A 16,037-nucleotide genomic window follows, 5' to 3' on the forward strand; every position below is an offset into this window, starting at 1 on the left:
AGATTTTGAATCTTTACACAGTAGAAAACCATTGAGTGATTTTGAACAAAGAAATGATATCATCACACTTACCTTTGAAAAAGTTTTCTCTGGCTTCAATGTTAAAAATAGACTATACAGTGGAGGATGTAGCTCAGTGGTATGAGTGCTTGCCTGGCACGCATGAGGCCCTAGGTTCCAGTCCCAGCATTCCCTAATGTGCGCGTGTGCGTGCATGCACACACACACACACACACACACGCACGCGTGCGCGCACACACACACACACACACACACACTGTAGCAGAACAAGAATATAAATTAAATAACTTTGAGAGTTAATAAAAGTCCAAACAAGAGAACTTAGAATGAATGGTTATAACTGTGGTCTGAATATTTGTTTCCACCAAACTCATGTTGAAATTCTAACCTCCAAGGCAATGGTATTAAAAAGTGGGGACTTTTGGGATATATTTAGGACATGAGGGTAGAGCCCTCATTCATGGGATTATAGACCTCATAAAATAGGCCCAAGAGAATTCATTTCTTCATGTACCACTGAGAACACAGGGAAAAGGCACTATATATGAATCAAGAAATAGGCTCTCATCAGACTATAAATTTACCTATGCATTTTTTAAAAAATTTTGCTCAATATAGTCAACCCTGAACTTGAACTTGCAATCCTCCTACTCAGACTCCGGATTAGCTAGAACTACAGGTGTGTACACTTTTTTTATTTTTTAAAGGAACTTCTAGTAAAACAAAATGCCCTTACATTCCTCACCAACAATGTACAAGCAGTCCCTTTTCTTTATATCTTCATCAACAACTTTATTTTTTGTCTCCCCCCACCCCCCAGGACTGGGGATTGAATCCAGAGCCTCACATGTGAGGCAAATTTACCACCACTGAACTACAACCAAGCCCTTTTAAATTTTTTTAAATTTTAAGACATGGTCTTGTGCTAAGTTGCAAAGGCTGGATTTGAACTTGTGATCTTCCTGCCTCAACCTCCTGAGTCGCTTGGATTACAGATGTACACCCTCAAAAGGCTCTTTTGTCTTTTTGATAACAGTCATTCCAACACATGAGAGGTATTATCTCATTTTGTTTTGTTTTGCTGTAGTACTGGGGATTGAACCCAGTGCCTTGTACATATTAGGCAAGTGGTCTACCACTGAGATACATCCCTTACTCTTTATAATTTTTCATTTTGAGACAGTGTCTGGCTAAATTGCCCAGGCTAGCCTTATATATTTGATCCTCTGCCTCAACCTCTCAAGTAGACTGGATTTTGTTTTGTTTTGTTTTCTGTGGGTTGGGTTTTGTTGTGTGTGTGTGTGTGTGTGTGTGTGTGCGCGCGCTGAAAATCACATCTACAGCCTTATGCATGATAAGAATGTGCTCTACCACTGAACTATTAGCCCATTCCTCTACAAGGTGTTATTTTGGAAATTTTTTCCTAGATCACATTTCTTGAAATAATCTTAAGATTTTTCCTCTCAACTGCTTTCCTCAATTACATTGACAATTTCATCTTCACTAAGTTTCTGACTTAATATCTAGAATGACAATAGTGTCAGCATTCCCATGGTCAGATGTTTCTTCTGTAACTCCATTTATGATACATTTGAACAACCTTATCAAATTTTGGTTGTTTGCTGCACTTTTATTTTTGTGAATGTATTTTTCTGTTTCAGCGGTCAAAACAAAATACTATAGACTATGTGACTTAAACAACAGAAATTTATTTCTCACAGCTCTGGAATCTGAGAAATCCAAGATAAGGTCATGGAAAGGTCAGTTTGTTCTGAGGCCTTTTCTCCTGGCTTATAGGCAGCTGCCATCTCTCTGCAACCTTACAATATTAAAAGTGAGCTCTCTAATGTTGCTAATCTTATGAAGTGAAGCCCCAACCTTATAGTTTCATTTAACCTTAAAGACTTCCTTTGAAACCCCATATTCAAATATTAAGGGTTATGGTTTCAACATCTGAGTTTTAGGAGGACACAAGCATTTCACCCTTGGGCCCCCAAAACTCATATCCTTCTTGCATGCATAAATATGCTTAAAAAGTCTTAACTAATTCTAGCACCAATTCAAACATTTAAAATTCAAAGTCTCATCTAAATACATCTAAAATAGATACGGATAAGACTCAGGGTATCTATTCCTCCTGAAGCAAAATTTTACTCCAGTTGTGGAACCGTGATACCAATTAAGTTACATGCTTCAAAAATATGATGGTGGGACAGCTGTAGAACAGATATTCCCATTCCAAAGGGAAAAAGGGGAAAACGAGGAAGAAGTGACAGGTCCCCAGGAAATTCAAACCTTAGCAAGAAAAATGCTATTAAATCTTAAGACTTGAAAATGATCCTGTTTGGCCTGATGCCCTGCCTTCAAGGACAGGTGAATTGCTACATAGTCCAATCCTACAGAATTGAGAAATTTGAAAGCCTTTATTCATTCAGTCCTTCATTCCCTCTCCTTAGTTCAAACTGTCAGTGTTTCTGCTAGTATAATCACATCTCTATTCCTAACTTTTGCTGAGATGGCTGAATAAATCCATGAGTTACACTCATGATTTCTTTATCAAATTATTCTTCAGCCACTTCTTTAGTGTTCTTTATAGAACAAGCTTTCTCATTTTGTAAAATTTGGATAGTCTGAGTGTTTTCTAAATCTCCATGTTCTGGTTTCTTTTGCTTACTAACACCATTTCCGTCCTCTCATAATAAAATATGAGGACCCAAGCCATAATTTCTATAAATAGCTTTAAAATCTCCTCTGCTAAATGAACAATTTAAGTTATTGAATGTTCTACCTATTTAAAAGTTCTAGAAAATGTATCAGGCTAGTTCTTTGCTACTTTATAACAATCAACTTCCCTCCAGTTTCAATAACCCATTCCTTATTTCCATCTGAGACTTTACCAGAAAGGCCTTTGAATACCTAGATTTCTAACAACATTCTGTTCACAGTTATTTATGTATTTTATGTGAAGATGAAAGTTTTCTTTCTAGGTTTCTTTTCTTTATGAACCCTCACAAGAATCATGTTGAATGTTATTTCTAGCATGATAGAACTCTTCCAGCCTGTATCCATTACCTATTATTTCTAAAACTACATCCACATTTTTAGGTATTGCTAGAGCAGAACAGTATCCTACATCATGGAATCAATATTAGTATTAGTCAGCATCCTCCTAAAAAACAGAACCAATAGGATGTATGTATATATAGAAAGAGATTTAGTAACTGGTTCATGTGATTATGTAACACTTTCAAGACCTGCAGTCAGCAAACTGCAGACACAGGGCCAACAGTACACATTCTAGTACAAAGGTGGTAGGTCAAGACCCATGAAAACATGATTTAGTGTAATTCTGAAGGCAGGAAAAAATTTATGTCCCAGCTCAATATTCAGGTAAGAGGCATTACCTCTTAAAGTAAGGTTAAACTTTTGTTCTATTTAGGCCTTCAAGTGACTGGAGGACAGTCATCCACATTAGAGATAACAATCTGCATTATTCAGCCTACTAATTCAAATGTAAATCTCACAAATGCACCTGGAGCAATGACTGAGCAAATATTTAGGACCCCCCCCCCATTAATCAAATTGATACATAAAATTAAACATCACAGTCAGAAAATTCCTACTTTTAATTATCTATTTTGGTAAAACATCATATAGGTTTATCATGAAGGGCATGGAAACATGCTTTGCTCTCTGATCATAAACTGATTGATAGATGTGCAATGAAAAATCATCAGCAGCATTTAAAGAGTCATGTCATTGGTCATTGATCATATTGTATATCTTCTATAATGATTTGTGGACTGAAGGGCTAGCAACAAAGTCCATACTTCATGGAATTACAATGAAGAGTCTATGGTGAATTAAATTGGAACTGTGTGGGGCTGGGGTTGTGGCTCAGTGGTAAAGCGCTCACTTAGCATGTTCAAGGCCCTGGGTTTGATCCTCAGCACCACATAAAAATAACTAAATTAAAAGTGTTGGTGCTGAATAATGGAAAAAAATAAAAATTAAAAATAAATAAAAGCATTGGGTCCAACTACAACTAAAAAATAAATATTATTTTAAAAATTGGAACTGTGTTTTTAGGGGATAGGTGTGGTTTAATTGAACCATGCTAAAATTTGTATATACTGAAACAATGCAAAATGAAGACTTCTTGTAACTTGCATACAATAAATTGTACACATATAAAGTCTATGGTTAGGGCTGGGGTTGTGGCTCAGTGGTAGAGTGCTTGCCTAGCATGTGTGAGGCACTGGGTTCAATCCTCAGCACCATGTAAAAATGAAATAAAGATATTGTATGTCCACCTACAACTAAAAAATAAATGTTTTTAAAGTATGTAATTAGACCATTTCTGTCATCCATATATATCTATGAAACTATTAACATAATTATCCATTATCTCTAAAAGTTTCCTTATCCCTTTATACAAAATACTTTTTTATTCTTCCATGTTACCCAACTCCACAATTCAAGGCAACTATTGATTTTCTTTTCTTAACAATAGATTAGTTTTCATTTTCTAGAATTTCATAAAAAATTGAATTATATAGTAGATATTCTTTTTTGTCTGACTTCTTCCATTTGGTATAATTATTTTCAGTTTCTTTCATTTTGCTGCATATTTTAATTGCTCATTACTCTTTTCTTTCTTTTTTTGCAGTACTGGGGATTGAACCCAAGGACTAGAGCTCACTAAGCAAGCATTCAATCACTGAGCTATACCCCAAGCCTTTTTTTTTTTTTTTAACTTTTAGACAGGGTGTCACTTAGTAGTCCAGGCTAGTCTCAAGCTTGTTCTGCTCCTGCCTCAGCATCCAAGTAGCTGCCACAACAGGGAAGCATCTCCATTCCCTTTTATTGATAAAGTGTATCCACTATACAAATATAGGATTTAAATTATTCTTTAGTTGATTAACATTTGGGTTGCTCCTACTCTTTAGCTATTACAAATAATGTTGCTATGAACATTCCTGTACAAAGTATTATGCAAATGAAACACTACTTCTTTGGGGTATTTACAAAAGAATAGAATAACCAGATCACATGGAAGGAATGTACATAATATTTTAAAAATTGTCAAACTTTTTCAAAGGGTTTATTGCTGTTTTACATTCCTACCATCAGTGAATGAACACTCCAGATTCTCCTATATCCTAATGAAAACGTGAAGTGGTCTTTTTTTTTTTTTTTTTTTGAGTCATAGGTCTATAGTGCATTTCTCTAATGATTGAACATTTTTATATGCTGGTTTTGCCAGCCATCTTTTTATGTTTTTGGTGAACTGTTCAAATATTTGCCCATTTTTTAATTGGGCTATATATTTATCATTACTAAATTTTGAGAGTTTTCTTCTTTTTTTTTTTTTTTTATACTGGGAATTGAACCCAGGAGCTTTCTATCTCTGAATTATATCCCCAACTCCTTTTATTTTATTCTGAGGCTATCTCACTGAATTTTCCAGGCTGGCCTTGATCCTCCTGCCTCCTTCACCCAAGACTGGGATTGTGGTCATATGCCATCATACCCTGCTTTGAGAGTTCTGGATACAAATAATTTACCAGATAGATAATTTACAAATATTTTTCATCCAAACCTGTGGTTTGTCTTTTCATTCTCTTAAGAGTATATTCCAAAGAGTAGAATTTATTTATCATTTATTTTGAGATGGGAAGTTGCTGTTTCCCAGGCAGGTCTTGAACTTACCATTTTCTTGTCTCAGAGTCCCAAGTAGCTGGAATTACTAACTGTGTGCTACTGTACCAAACTCAGAATTTTTATTTTATTTTTTGAAGTACTGTGGATTGAGTCAGGAATGCCTTATCATTGAGCTATATTTGTAGCTCTCTTAATTTGCAGGGGTAAGGGGGCAGGTCTGGCTAAATTGCCGATGCTGGCCTCAAATTTATTAATATTCCTGCCTCTGCCTCCTGAGTCACTAGGATTATAGGTGTGCGCCACTGTGCCTGGCAGAACTTATTTTTTTATTTTGATGAAAGCAGATTTATATAAGTCTAACTTTTACAGGTCTAGATTTTATATTATTTGGATCTGAGGTGTCCCTCAAAAGCTCCAGTGTTGATGTAGGAACATTCAGGGGTAAAATGACTGAAATGTGAGAACTGTAACCTAATCAGACCATCCTAGTTTGAATGGACTAACTAGGTTGTAAATATTGGCAGGTAGTTAGAGATGGGTCACTGGGAAAGTGCCCTGGCAGAGTTTATCTTCCCTCTGGTCACTAACCTTCTTTCCTCTTTTTCTGCTTTCCAGCCACTCTGAGGTAAACAGCTTTCCTTTATGGCTACTCCTCTGCCCTGGTATTCTCCCTTGCCTTGAGCCCAAAGCAAAAAAAGTTGGCCAACCATGGACTGAACCTCTGAAACAGTGAGCCCAAAACAAACTTTTCCTCCTCTAGTTGTTCTTGACAGGTATTTTGGTTATATCAATGAAAAGCTGACTAAATCAGTGATATATATAAGAAAAATCTGTAGAAAAAACAAAAAGAATTTCTCCTTTATATATACTTTCTTTCAGAAATTTTATATTTGAGCTTTTACACTTATGTATGATTCATTTGGAGATAATTTTTTAAATATCATGGAATGTATGATGAATGTTCATCATTTGGCTTATAGATACATTTTCCTAGCTCTGGGTAGTTGTAGATGGACAGAATGCCTTTGTTTTATTTATTTCTATATGGTGCTAACGATGCAACCCAGTGCCTCACACATGCTAGGCAAGAGCTCTGCCACTGAGTTATAGCCCTAGCCCATAGTCACTTTTTGTACGTTTAAAAAGGTCATGTTTGAATACAATTACAATTCTAGGTTAATAGTTCTATCAAGTATTTTAAAGATATGGTTTTCAATACTCACTTGCATTGTTTCTGATGAAAAACTCTGCTGAGATCTATATGCTGGATGCTATATGTGTCATAGGTCTCTTTTCCTTCAGACCTTTTCAAGATTTTCTTCTAGCATTGGTTTTGAACAATTCAATAACTTATGTTAATGCAATCTTCATGTTTCTTGGTTTTGGGTTTCATGGAGCTTCTTTAGTCTTTGAATTTCAAGCTTTCATCAAATTTAGAAAAATTCAGCCAGTATTTCTTTGAGTATTTTTTCCTCCCATTCCCACCTAAGAGCAATTCAATTACAAATATATTAGGTTGTATTTATAATTTAATATAACACACATCTGTTATTTATAAAGTTGTCCCATAGTTTAGTGATGTTCTATTCATATTGTAATAATTCACTTTCCGTGCTTTCCTTTTAATGATTTCTATCATGTCTTCAAATTCATTAATTTTTTCTTCTACAACACGTAATATGCTGTTAAGGCTATATCTTGAGTTTTTCATCTTAGGCATTGTAGTTATCAGCACTAGAAGTTTGCTTTAGGTCTTTTCTGGGCCTTCCATTTTTCCACTTAACATATTCAACCGTTCCTTTAGCTTTGTTTTACATATGGAATACAGTTATAACAACTGATATCTTCATCTGCTAATTCTCCCATCCACATTAATCAGTTGCATTTAGTTCATTTATCTCTTCGAAACTGTCATATTTTCTCACTTCTTTGCATGTTTAACCATTTTCTACTAGGAGTCAGATATGTGAATTTAACCTTGTGAGATGCTAGACATTTTTTGATACAAATATTCTTGAGCTTTTTCCTGAGATATGATTGATTAGAAATAATTTGGCCTTTTCAGGTCTTTCTTTTAACATTTCTTAAAGCAGAACCATAGAAGAAGTTAAATTTAAGGCTAAGTATTTCACACCACTGAGGTAATTCCTTTTAAATATTATATCCTATGTTCCAAGAATTGCGAGGTTTTTTAGTCTGGCTGGTGGAAACAGGCAATATTTCTATTCCTTTGAGAACTTGCACACTCTTCCCTCTTCTAATGCTTTTAATGGCTCTTTCCATAGCTTCAGGTAGTTTCATCACATTCATAGCTGATAAGTGCTTTCTTAAAAACTTGAGGGGGTATATTTTGCAGATCTAGTAGTAACTCACATTGCTCCAATACTCTACCCTGTGAATTCTAGTCACCCTGACCTCAGGAACTATCAGTAATGTCTCCTCAATTGAGCCATCTCTGTGTTTTCCATTGTTCTTTCTTTTTTTGGAGGGAGTGAGGGCAGAGGAATTGAACCCAAAGCCTTGCACGGGGTAGGCAAGTGTTCTTATTACTGAACTTTATCCCCAGCCTCTCTCTGTTATCCTGTCTTGTGAAAGAGCCTGGAATGTGTTCCAATGCAGACAATAGTAGTGCACACCTTGTCTCATATTCCCTCTTTCAGGGAACAATGCCCTTTTCCACCTAATGCCTCAAGTTTTCAAAACACTTGTTTCACATATTCCTTTTCTTTTTTTACTTCTGTTATTTCAGATATAAGGGAAAATCTTTTCGTCCATCTTGTCTAAGGGAATTATTTAAAAATTCCTTTTAAAATTATAGTAATTACAGGGGCTGGGATTTGGTTCAGTGGTAGAGCGCTTGCCTAGCATGTGTGAGGCACTGGGTTCCATTCTCAGCACCACATATAAATAAATGAAATAAAGACCAATTGACAACTAAAGAATATTTTTTAAAAATATAGTAATTACAATCCCAGCACATAAAGCTTATCAAGATGCTTCCTCATCTATGTGGGGAACCATGTATCCAAGAATGCAACAAATTATTCCCATTTTTCTTATTTATAAAAGAGAAAAAATGAAAATGAATTGGTTCAGTTTTATAGCCAACTCAAAAAGCAGTAATGGATGGTTCGAGCTCATTCTGAATAATATAAACCTTGTCTCATTCAGGAGAATGCTAGAAGTCGAAGAAGAATTCCACTTTTTTTTTTTTTAATCACTGAGCCACATCCCCAGTCCATTTTATTTATTTTTAAAAATATTTTTAAAAATTTTTTTAGTTGTAGATGAACATAATACCTTTATTTTATTTTTATGTGGTTCCAAGGATCAAACCCAGTGCCTCACACATATCAGGCAGGTGCTCTACCACTGAGCTACAACCCAGTCCCCTTTTTATTTTTTATTATAAGACAGGGTCTCACCAAGTTGCTGAAGCTGGTCTTGAACTTGTGCTCTTCCTGCCTCAGAGTCACTGGAATTTCAGAATTGTGCCACCATGCCCAGTTCTATCTTTTGTTCTAATGACTAAAATTATTTTCATTTTATGAAGGAAAGCATGTGATTTATTTTTTTTCCATTCCAACTCTTTCCTTTGAGTTAGTAAAAATACCTGGTACACTATTGTAATCACTCTTCTGCCAATCTTCCACCCTACTAATTTATTTACTCATTGGCAGTACCATTGATTTTCTTGTATTGCTATGTCTTCCAAAGTACATTTGTGAGATCAGCTGAGTCAGGGTTGGTAGAACATACATTTTTTGAAGTGCATTTTGTCACTAAAATATTGTTTATTTGTCCTAAAATGCATCCCTCTAAATTATATAATATAGGGGGTTTTAATCACAAATCTAAAAGTCAATTCCAACTTGTTCTGATTTCCAGAAAACCAAGTAAAGACTACCTTAAGTTTTGATGAGAGATACTGGGTTATGCAAAACATAAACTAAGATTCTTCCCAACCCTTTTAGATATTTATATATTCTTTTAAAAGAATTATAGAATCTCTGGGTCAACTCTGTATACATACATTTAAACAAATTAAAAAACAGTATAATAGAAATGTTATAGAAATATTTTGTGTGTGTGTGTGTGTGTGTGTGTTGCTGTGGATTGAACCCAGGGCAAGCACTCTACCAAGTGAGTTATATCCCCAGCCCTAGAAATACTTTTAAAAACATTAATATCAGTGTTTATTGAATATTTGTTAGGTAAAATTTTTGTGGATTTTTTTTTTTTTTTTTTGGTGATGCTGAGGATTGAACCCAGGGCCTCGTGCATGGGAGGCATGCACTCTACAAACAGCTATATCCCTAGGCCTCTTGTGGTATTTTTAAAATAGAGAAGTTTAAAAGGACATTTTAGCCAGATATAGGGGCACATACCTGTAATCTCAGCTATTTGGGAGGCTGAGATAAGTTCATGGTCAGCCTTAGCAAATTAGCAAGATCATGCCTCAAAATAAAAAAATAAAAAGGTTGGGGCTAGGCGTGGTGGCACATGCCTGTAATCCCAGAGGCTTCTAAGGCTGAGACTGAAAGGATCATAACTTTAAAGCTAGCCTTAGCAAATTAGCAGGACCCTGTCTCAAAAAAAAAAGGGATGGATGGGGATATGGCTCAGTGGGTAAGTGCCCCTGAATTCAATCCCTGATACTAAAAAAAAAAAAAAAAGAAGAAGAAGAAGAAGAAGAAGAAGAAGAAGAAGAAGAAGAAGAAGAAGAAGAAGAAGAAGAAGAAGAAAAAGAAAGAAAGAAAGAAAGAAAGAAAGAAAAAATGAAAGAAAGAAAAGGGAAGAGAGGGGGAATGGGGATGTAGCTCAATGGTAGAGGATACACTTACCATATGAAAGACCCTGGATTTGATCCCCAGCACCATAAAAAAAAAAAAAGACATCATGCACGCTTAATACATTAATCATGGAAAAATGCAAACAAAACCCATAATGAGAAATTTCTTCTTTAGCTGGTTTGATTGCATTAATTACTCTTTGAATGCCAAACCAACCTTGCATGCCTGGGATAAATCATAAACGGACATGTTATATAGTTCTTTTGATACACTGTGATATTTGATTCATCGATATTTTATTGAAGTTTTTTTTTTTTTCATCTGTGTGCATGAGAGATGATGACCTACACTTTTCCTTTCTTGCAATGTCTGTGTGGTTAGATTTGGTTAATGCTGGCCTCACACAATGTGTCAGGAAGCATTTCTTCTGTTTCCATTTTTCTGGAAGATAGTGGGGAGACTTGGTACAATACCTCCCTTTGATGTTTTTGTACAGTTTTAAAATTTCTATTATTATTTTGTAACATGGCTTTTTTTTTTATACCAGGGATTGAAGATTGAATTCAGAGGCACTTCACCACTGAGCCACATCCCCAGTCCTTTTTTGTGTTCTATTTAGAGACAGAGTCTCACTCAGGTGCTTAGGGCCTCACTAAGTTGCTGAGGCTGGCTTTGAATTCCTGAGTCACAGGATTATAGGCGTGTACCACGGCAACCAGCTCTGTAATATGGCTTCTCAGAAGTTTCCTCCATTTTGGCATAACTTAGTAGTCAAGCAATGATGTGTCCAGAGGCTGTCTGTGATCAATATGATACAATAATACCTTCACCCTTTGACAGTTATCAGTGTACAAGTTGCAGAACACCCTCAAAGTTGCAGCTAATTCTTTAGTCTCCTTTTCTTTTCAGCTTTTGCCAGATGATCTTGGGGATTCTTAATATATGTACAATTTCCTAGTTTGCCAGGTATTGTGTGGAGAGCATACCTGAACCCTGTGTAGGTATCTCATTTTCATGATCTCCCATTAAATATCTGCAGTTCCAGCTGGAACTACAACCTCTGGTTAACAAAGATAGAAGTTTTTGCCATCGTTTCCAACCTAATTTGACAATTTTAGCTGTCAAAGACATGGATTTTTACTCCCCAATCCTAAGCACCCTTTGACATCAAATGCGATCATTTTCACAGTAGGTCAAAAGGTGGTAAAACTACCATTTTGGAGTAGGGATACAGGAATAGCTCATATGAAGAAAAACTTATTGAAACTGTGAATGACAAAAATTGCAGCAGTTTTTCAGTAATAAATGTTTCTCAATGTGTTGTCTGCTTTAGGTTAATTTTCAATGCATGTAAATAGTTGTTTTGACAATTTTCTCCACACTTCATGCTTACTTTTTGTAGAGAGGAACTGCCAACCACTTCTAACCAATGTAACAAAATCTCCCATATATTAGGCTATAATAATTTTGTACATTATTTTATTCATTATGATAAAATTAATATAACATCAATTAACCACAGTAAACATTTTTAAGTGTACAATTCAGTGGCATTAAGCTTATTAACAATGTTGTACAACTATCACCACTCCCCATTACCAGGAGTTTTTCATCAACCTGAAGAAAAACTGTACCCACTCAATAGTAAATCCATATTCTTCTTGCCCCCCACATTTGGTAACTTTGACTTTACTTTCCATTTTTTGCATTTTCCTATACTGTGTATCACATACATCACATAAAAGTGAACTCAAATAAGATTTGTCCTTCACATCTGGTTTATTTCACTTAGCATAATTTTTTTTTGTCTTTGTTTTTGTGGTATGAGGCATTGAACCCAGGAGTGCTCTACCACGGAGCTACATTTCATAGCCCTTTTTATTTTTTATTCTGAGACAAGGTCTCACTAAATTGCCCAGGCTGTTCTCAAACGTGCCATCCTTTTGCCTAGACTCCCAAGTGGCTGGGATTACAGGACTGTACCACCACAACCAGCTAGCATAATATTTGGAAGAATCAATCATGGACTATGTATCCTCTTTGTGACTGAATAATATTTCATTGTATTGATACATCAATTTTATCATATCATTTTCACTTGATAGCCTTAGGGTTATTTTTACCTTTGAGCTATTAGGGGTGATGTTTCTATGAACACTAGTATGTGACTTTTTTTTTGTGGGATGGGGTGGGGGTACTGGGGATTGAATTCAGGGGCACTCAAACATTGATCTACGTTCCCAGCCCTATTTCATATTTTATTTAAAGACAGGGTCTCACTATTTCTGAAGCTGGCTTTGAACTCTCAATCCTCCTGTCTCAGCCTCCAGAGCTACTGGGATTACAGGCGTGACTTCTGGGGGAACATGTCTTCCTTTAGCTTGGGCAGCATATATTTAAGTGTAGAAATGATGGATTTTATGGTAACTCCATGTTTAACCTTTTAAGGAAACTTCCAAACTATTTTTGCACATTTTCCACTCCTATAAGCAGTGTATAAGGGTTTCAATTTCTCTGTAACCTCTCAAAATATTGGTTATTTTTACAATAGTTTTACTGAAGTTAACCCAACCACCCCGCTTTATTGTGAATTAGCATCCACATTTTAGAGAAAACATTCAGCCTTTGCTTTTGGGGGATTGGCTTATTTCACTTGGCATGATTTTCTCCAACTCCATCCATTTACTGGCAAATACCATAATTTCATTCTTCTCTAAATCTGAGTAATATTCCACTGAATATTTTTTAAATTTATCTATTTATTTTAATCTGTTATACATGACAGCAGAATGCATTTTAATTCATATTATACATATAGAGCACAATTTTTCATTTCTCTGGTTGGACACAAAGTAGAGTCACACCATTTGTGTCTTCATACATGTCCATCTCATTTCACGATCTTTCGATCCAAGCCCTCCTCCCTTACCCTCCCTCCCCTTTGCCCTATCCAAAGTTCCTCCATTCCTCCCATGCTCCCTCCCCCACCCCCATTATAGATCAGCAGAAAACATTCAGCCTTTGGTTTTTTGGGATTGGATTACTTCATTTAGCACAATATTCTCCAACTCCACCCATTTACCTGCAAATGCCATGATTTTATTCTCTTTGAGTGCTGAGTAATATTCCATTGTGTATATATACCACAATATCTTTATCCATTCATCTATTGTAGGGCATCTAGGTTGGTTCCACAATATAGCTATTGTGAATTGGGTAAGGCAGGTATTCTTTATTCTCTCCTCCATCACCACCCAAGTCCCACTACTGGCAACTATCAATTCTGTCTCTAGATATAACTATTCTGGATATTTCATATAAATGAAAACATACAATCTGTGGCTGTTTGTGTCTAATTCCTTTCACATAGCATATTATTGAGGCTCATCTGTATTGTATCATGTATCATTACTTCACTCCTTTTGTTGGCTGAATAATACTCCATTGTATCAATATATCACCATTTGTTTCTATATTCATTCACTAATGGACATTTAGTTTGTTTCTACCTTCTGGCTATTGTGATTAGTGTGGCTATAAACATTTCTAGATAAGTATTTAAGTGTCTATATTCGATTTTTTTAGGGTACATACTTGAGTAGAATTTTTGAGGTTATATGGTAATTCTGTTTTAACGTTTCAAGAACTGCCAAACTCTTTCTCATAGTGGCAAAACCATTTTACATTCCCACTAATAAGGAGGTTTCTAATTTCCCCATATTCTCATCAATGCATTTTTTGTTTGTTTTTATTTTTACAGTAGTGAAGACTGAACTCTGGGCTCCATGCATGCTAGACAAGTGCTTTACCACCAAGCTACTTCCCCAGCCCTCAATGCTTGTGGGTTTTTTGTTTATTTTTCCCCTGCTTTTTCATTCTAGGGACTGGAGGTGTAGCTCAGTGTTAAGATTGCACACCTAGCATGCTAAGGGTTCCATCCCTAGCACAACAAAATAGACAAATCACCTAAATGAGTGGTAGGTGGTACCTCATTGTAATTTTGCTTTGATGGCTAATGATTTTAACTGTGATTTTTAAGTAGATGCTCTTTTTAAGTAGATGCTCTTTATATTTCCACCAACAACCTGAGAAGTTTCAATTTTTCATGAATATGTACTGAATTTTGTCAACTGCTTTTTCTGAATATTTTGAAATGACCATTTAAATTTACTTTGTTAATGTAGTAACATTTGATGTATTGAGGGTTGACTGAACCTTGTTTTCCTAGAATAAATCCTATTTACTCAGGATATTATCCCTTTATATATTATTTAACATGCTATTGTTTAAATTATTTTTGCATTTATGTTCTTGAGGGATATTAGTCTGAATTGTTTTCTTGATAATGTATTTGTCAGATTTTGGTGTTAAGGCTATCATTACCTAATTAATTATGTTTAACAATGTTCTCCTTTCTTCTTTTCTGAAATATTTGTGAATATTTTGAGATTTTTCTGTTTCTTAATTTTGATAAGCTGTTTTCTAAAGGAATTCATCCATCTGACTTAATTTGCTGAATTTGATGATATTAAGTTAAAAACATTCTCGGATATCCTGTAAAATCTCTTTCACTCCTTTTATTTATGGTTTTTCTTTTTCTTTTTTTCTTGCAGTTTTGGGGATTGAACTCTGGTGCGCTTTACCTCTGAGCAACATTCCCAGTATTTTGTGTTTTTTAATTTGAGACAAGGTCCCTTTAATCACTATCTCCCAAACACCATATTTATTTAGTTTTATGTATTTTATATTACTTTTATTATATATTTTAAAAATAAATACACTAAAAACTTTGAAGGACAATGTTATAATTTTTGCTTCAGTATCATCCATTGATCTTTTTATAGAATGTAAGATGATAAAAATACTTTTTTATTTTTATCCAAATATTTACCATTTCTGATGTCCTTCATTTGCTCCAGAAGATCCAACTTTTCTGTTAATATCATTCCTTTTTCACTTGAAGAAGTTCCAGTATCATTTCTTGTAGTACAGGTCTGCTGAAGACAAATTTCTCTTAGTTTTCCATATATAAAACTTTGTTAATTTTGCCATCATTCCTGAAGGACACTTCCACTGGACATAGAATTCTAGATGGACTGATTTATTGTTTCAGCTTTTAAGATGATGTCATACTGTCCTCTGGTTTCTACATTTTCTGAAGAAAAAAAAATGCTGGCATTTGAATTATTATCCATTTGTATATAAAGCATTATTTTTTTTTTTTTTTTGTACTGGGGATTGAATTCTGGGTGCTTTACTATTAAGCCACACCCCTAGCCCTTTTCATTTTTTATTCTGAGACAGGGCACTACTGAGTTGCCCAAGTTAGTCTTGATCTTGCCATCCTCTTGTCTCAATCTCCTGAGTAGCTGAGATATAGGCATGCATCACCATGCCTGGCTAAGAATTGCTTTTTTTTTTTGTAATCTACTTTCCAGATTTTGTGTTTTTCTTAGGTTTAGATGTGTCCACGCCTGCTTTTCTAAGAACAGTCCTTATGATTCTAAACTGCACCTCAGTATGCTTTATTCCTTCATTTTCTGTCCTCTAAATCTGCCT

At 35.2% G+C, this 16,037-nt stretch overlaps 1 protein-coding gene across 20 annotated transcripts in view; it reads right to left on the minus strand.

The window, feature by feature from the left end:
• The window catches only part of Baz2b (bromodomain adjacent to zinc finger domain 2B), a 361,835-nt gene that overhangs the window by 304,294 nt on the left and 41,504 nt on the right, over positions 1 to 16,037 (minus strand). For 8 of the 20 annotated variants that reach the window (XM_046462294.2, XM_046462296.2, XM_046462285.2 and 5 more), the window contains exon 1: positions 15,370 to 15,583. The exons of 1 other annotated variant lie outside the window; for it this stretch is intronic. The gene's annotated coding sequence lies outside the window, so the exon portion shown is untranslated. Of the gene's footprint in view, positions 1 to 6,908; positions 6,928 to 15,369; positions 15,586 to 16,037 lie in introns of those variants that run through there. 11 more of the 20 variants (XM_046462293.2, XM_046462291.2, XM_046462289.2 and 8 more) reach the window with 6 other exon arrangements.

Source organism: Marmota monax, unplaced genomic scaffold, assembly GCF_021218885.2.
Source record: "Marmota monax isolate L192 unplaced genomic scaffold, Marmota_monax_Labrador192_F-V1.1 WCK01_AAM20220418_F8-fsc00129, whole genome shotgun sequence".
Lineage (NCBI taxonomy): Eukaryota > Metazoa > Chordata > Mammalia > Rodentia > Sciuridae > Marmota > Marmota monax.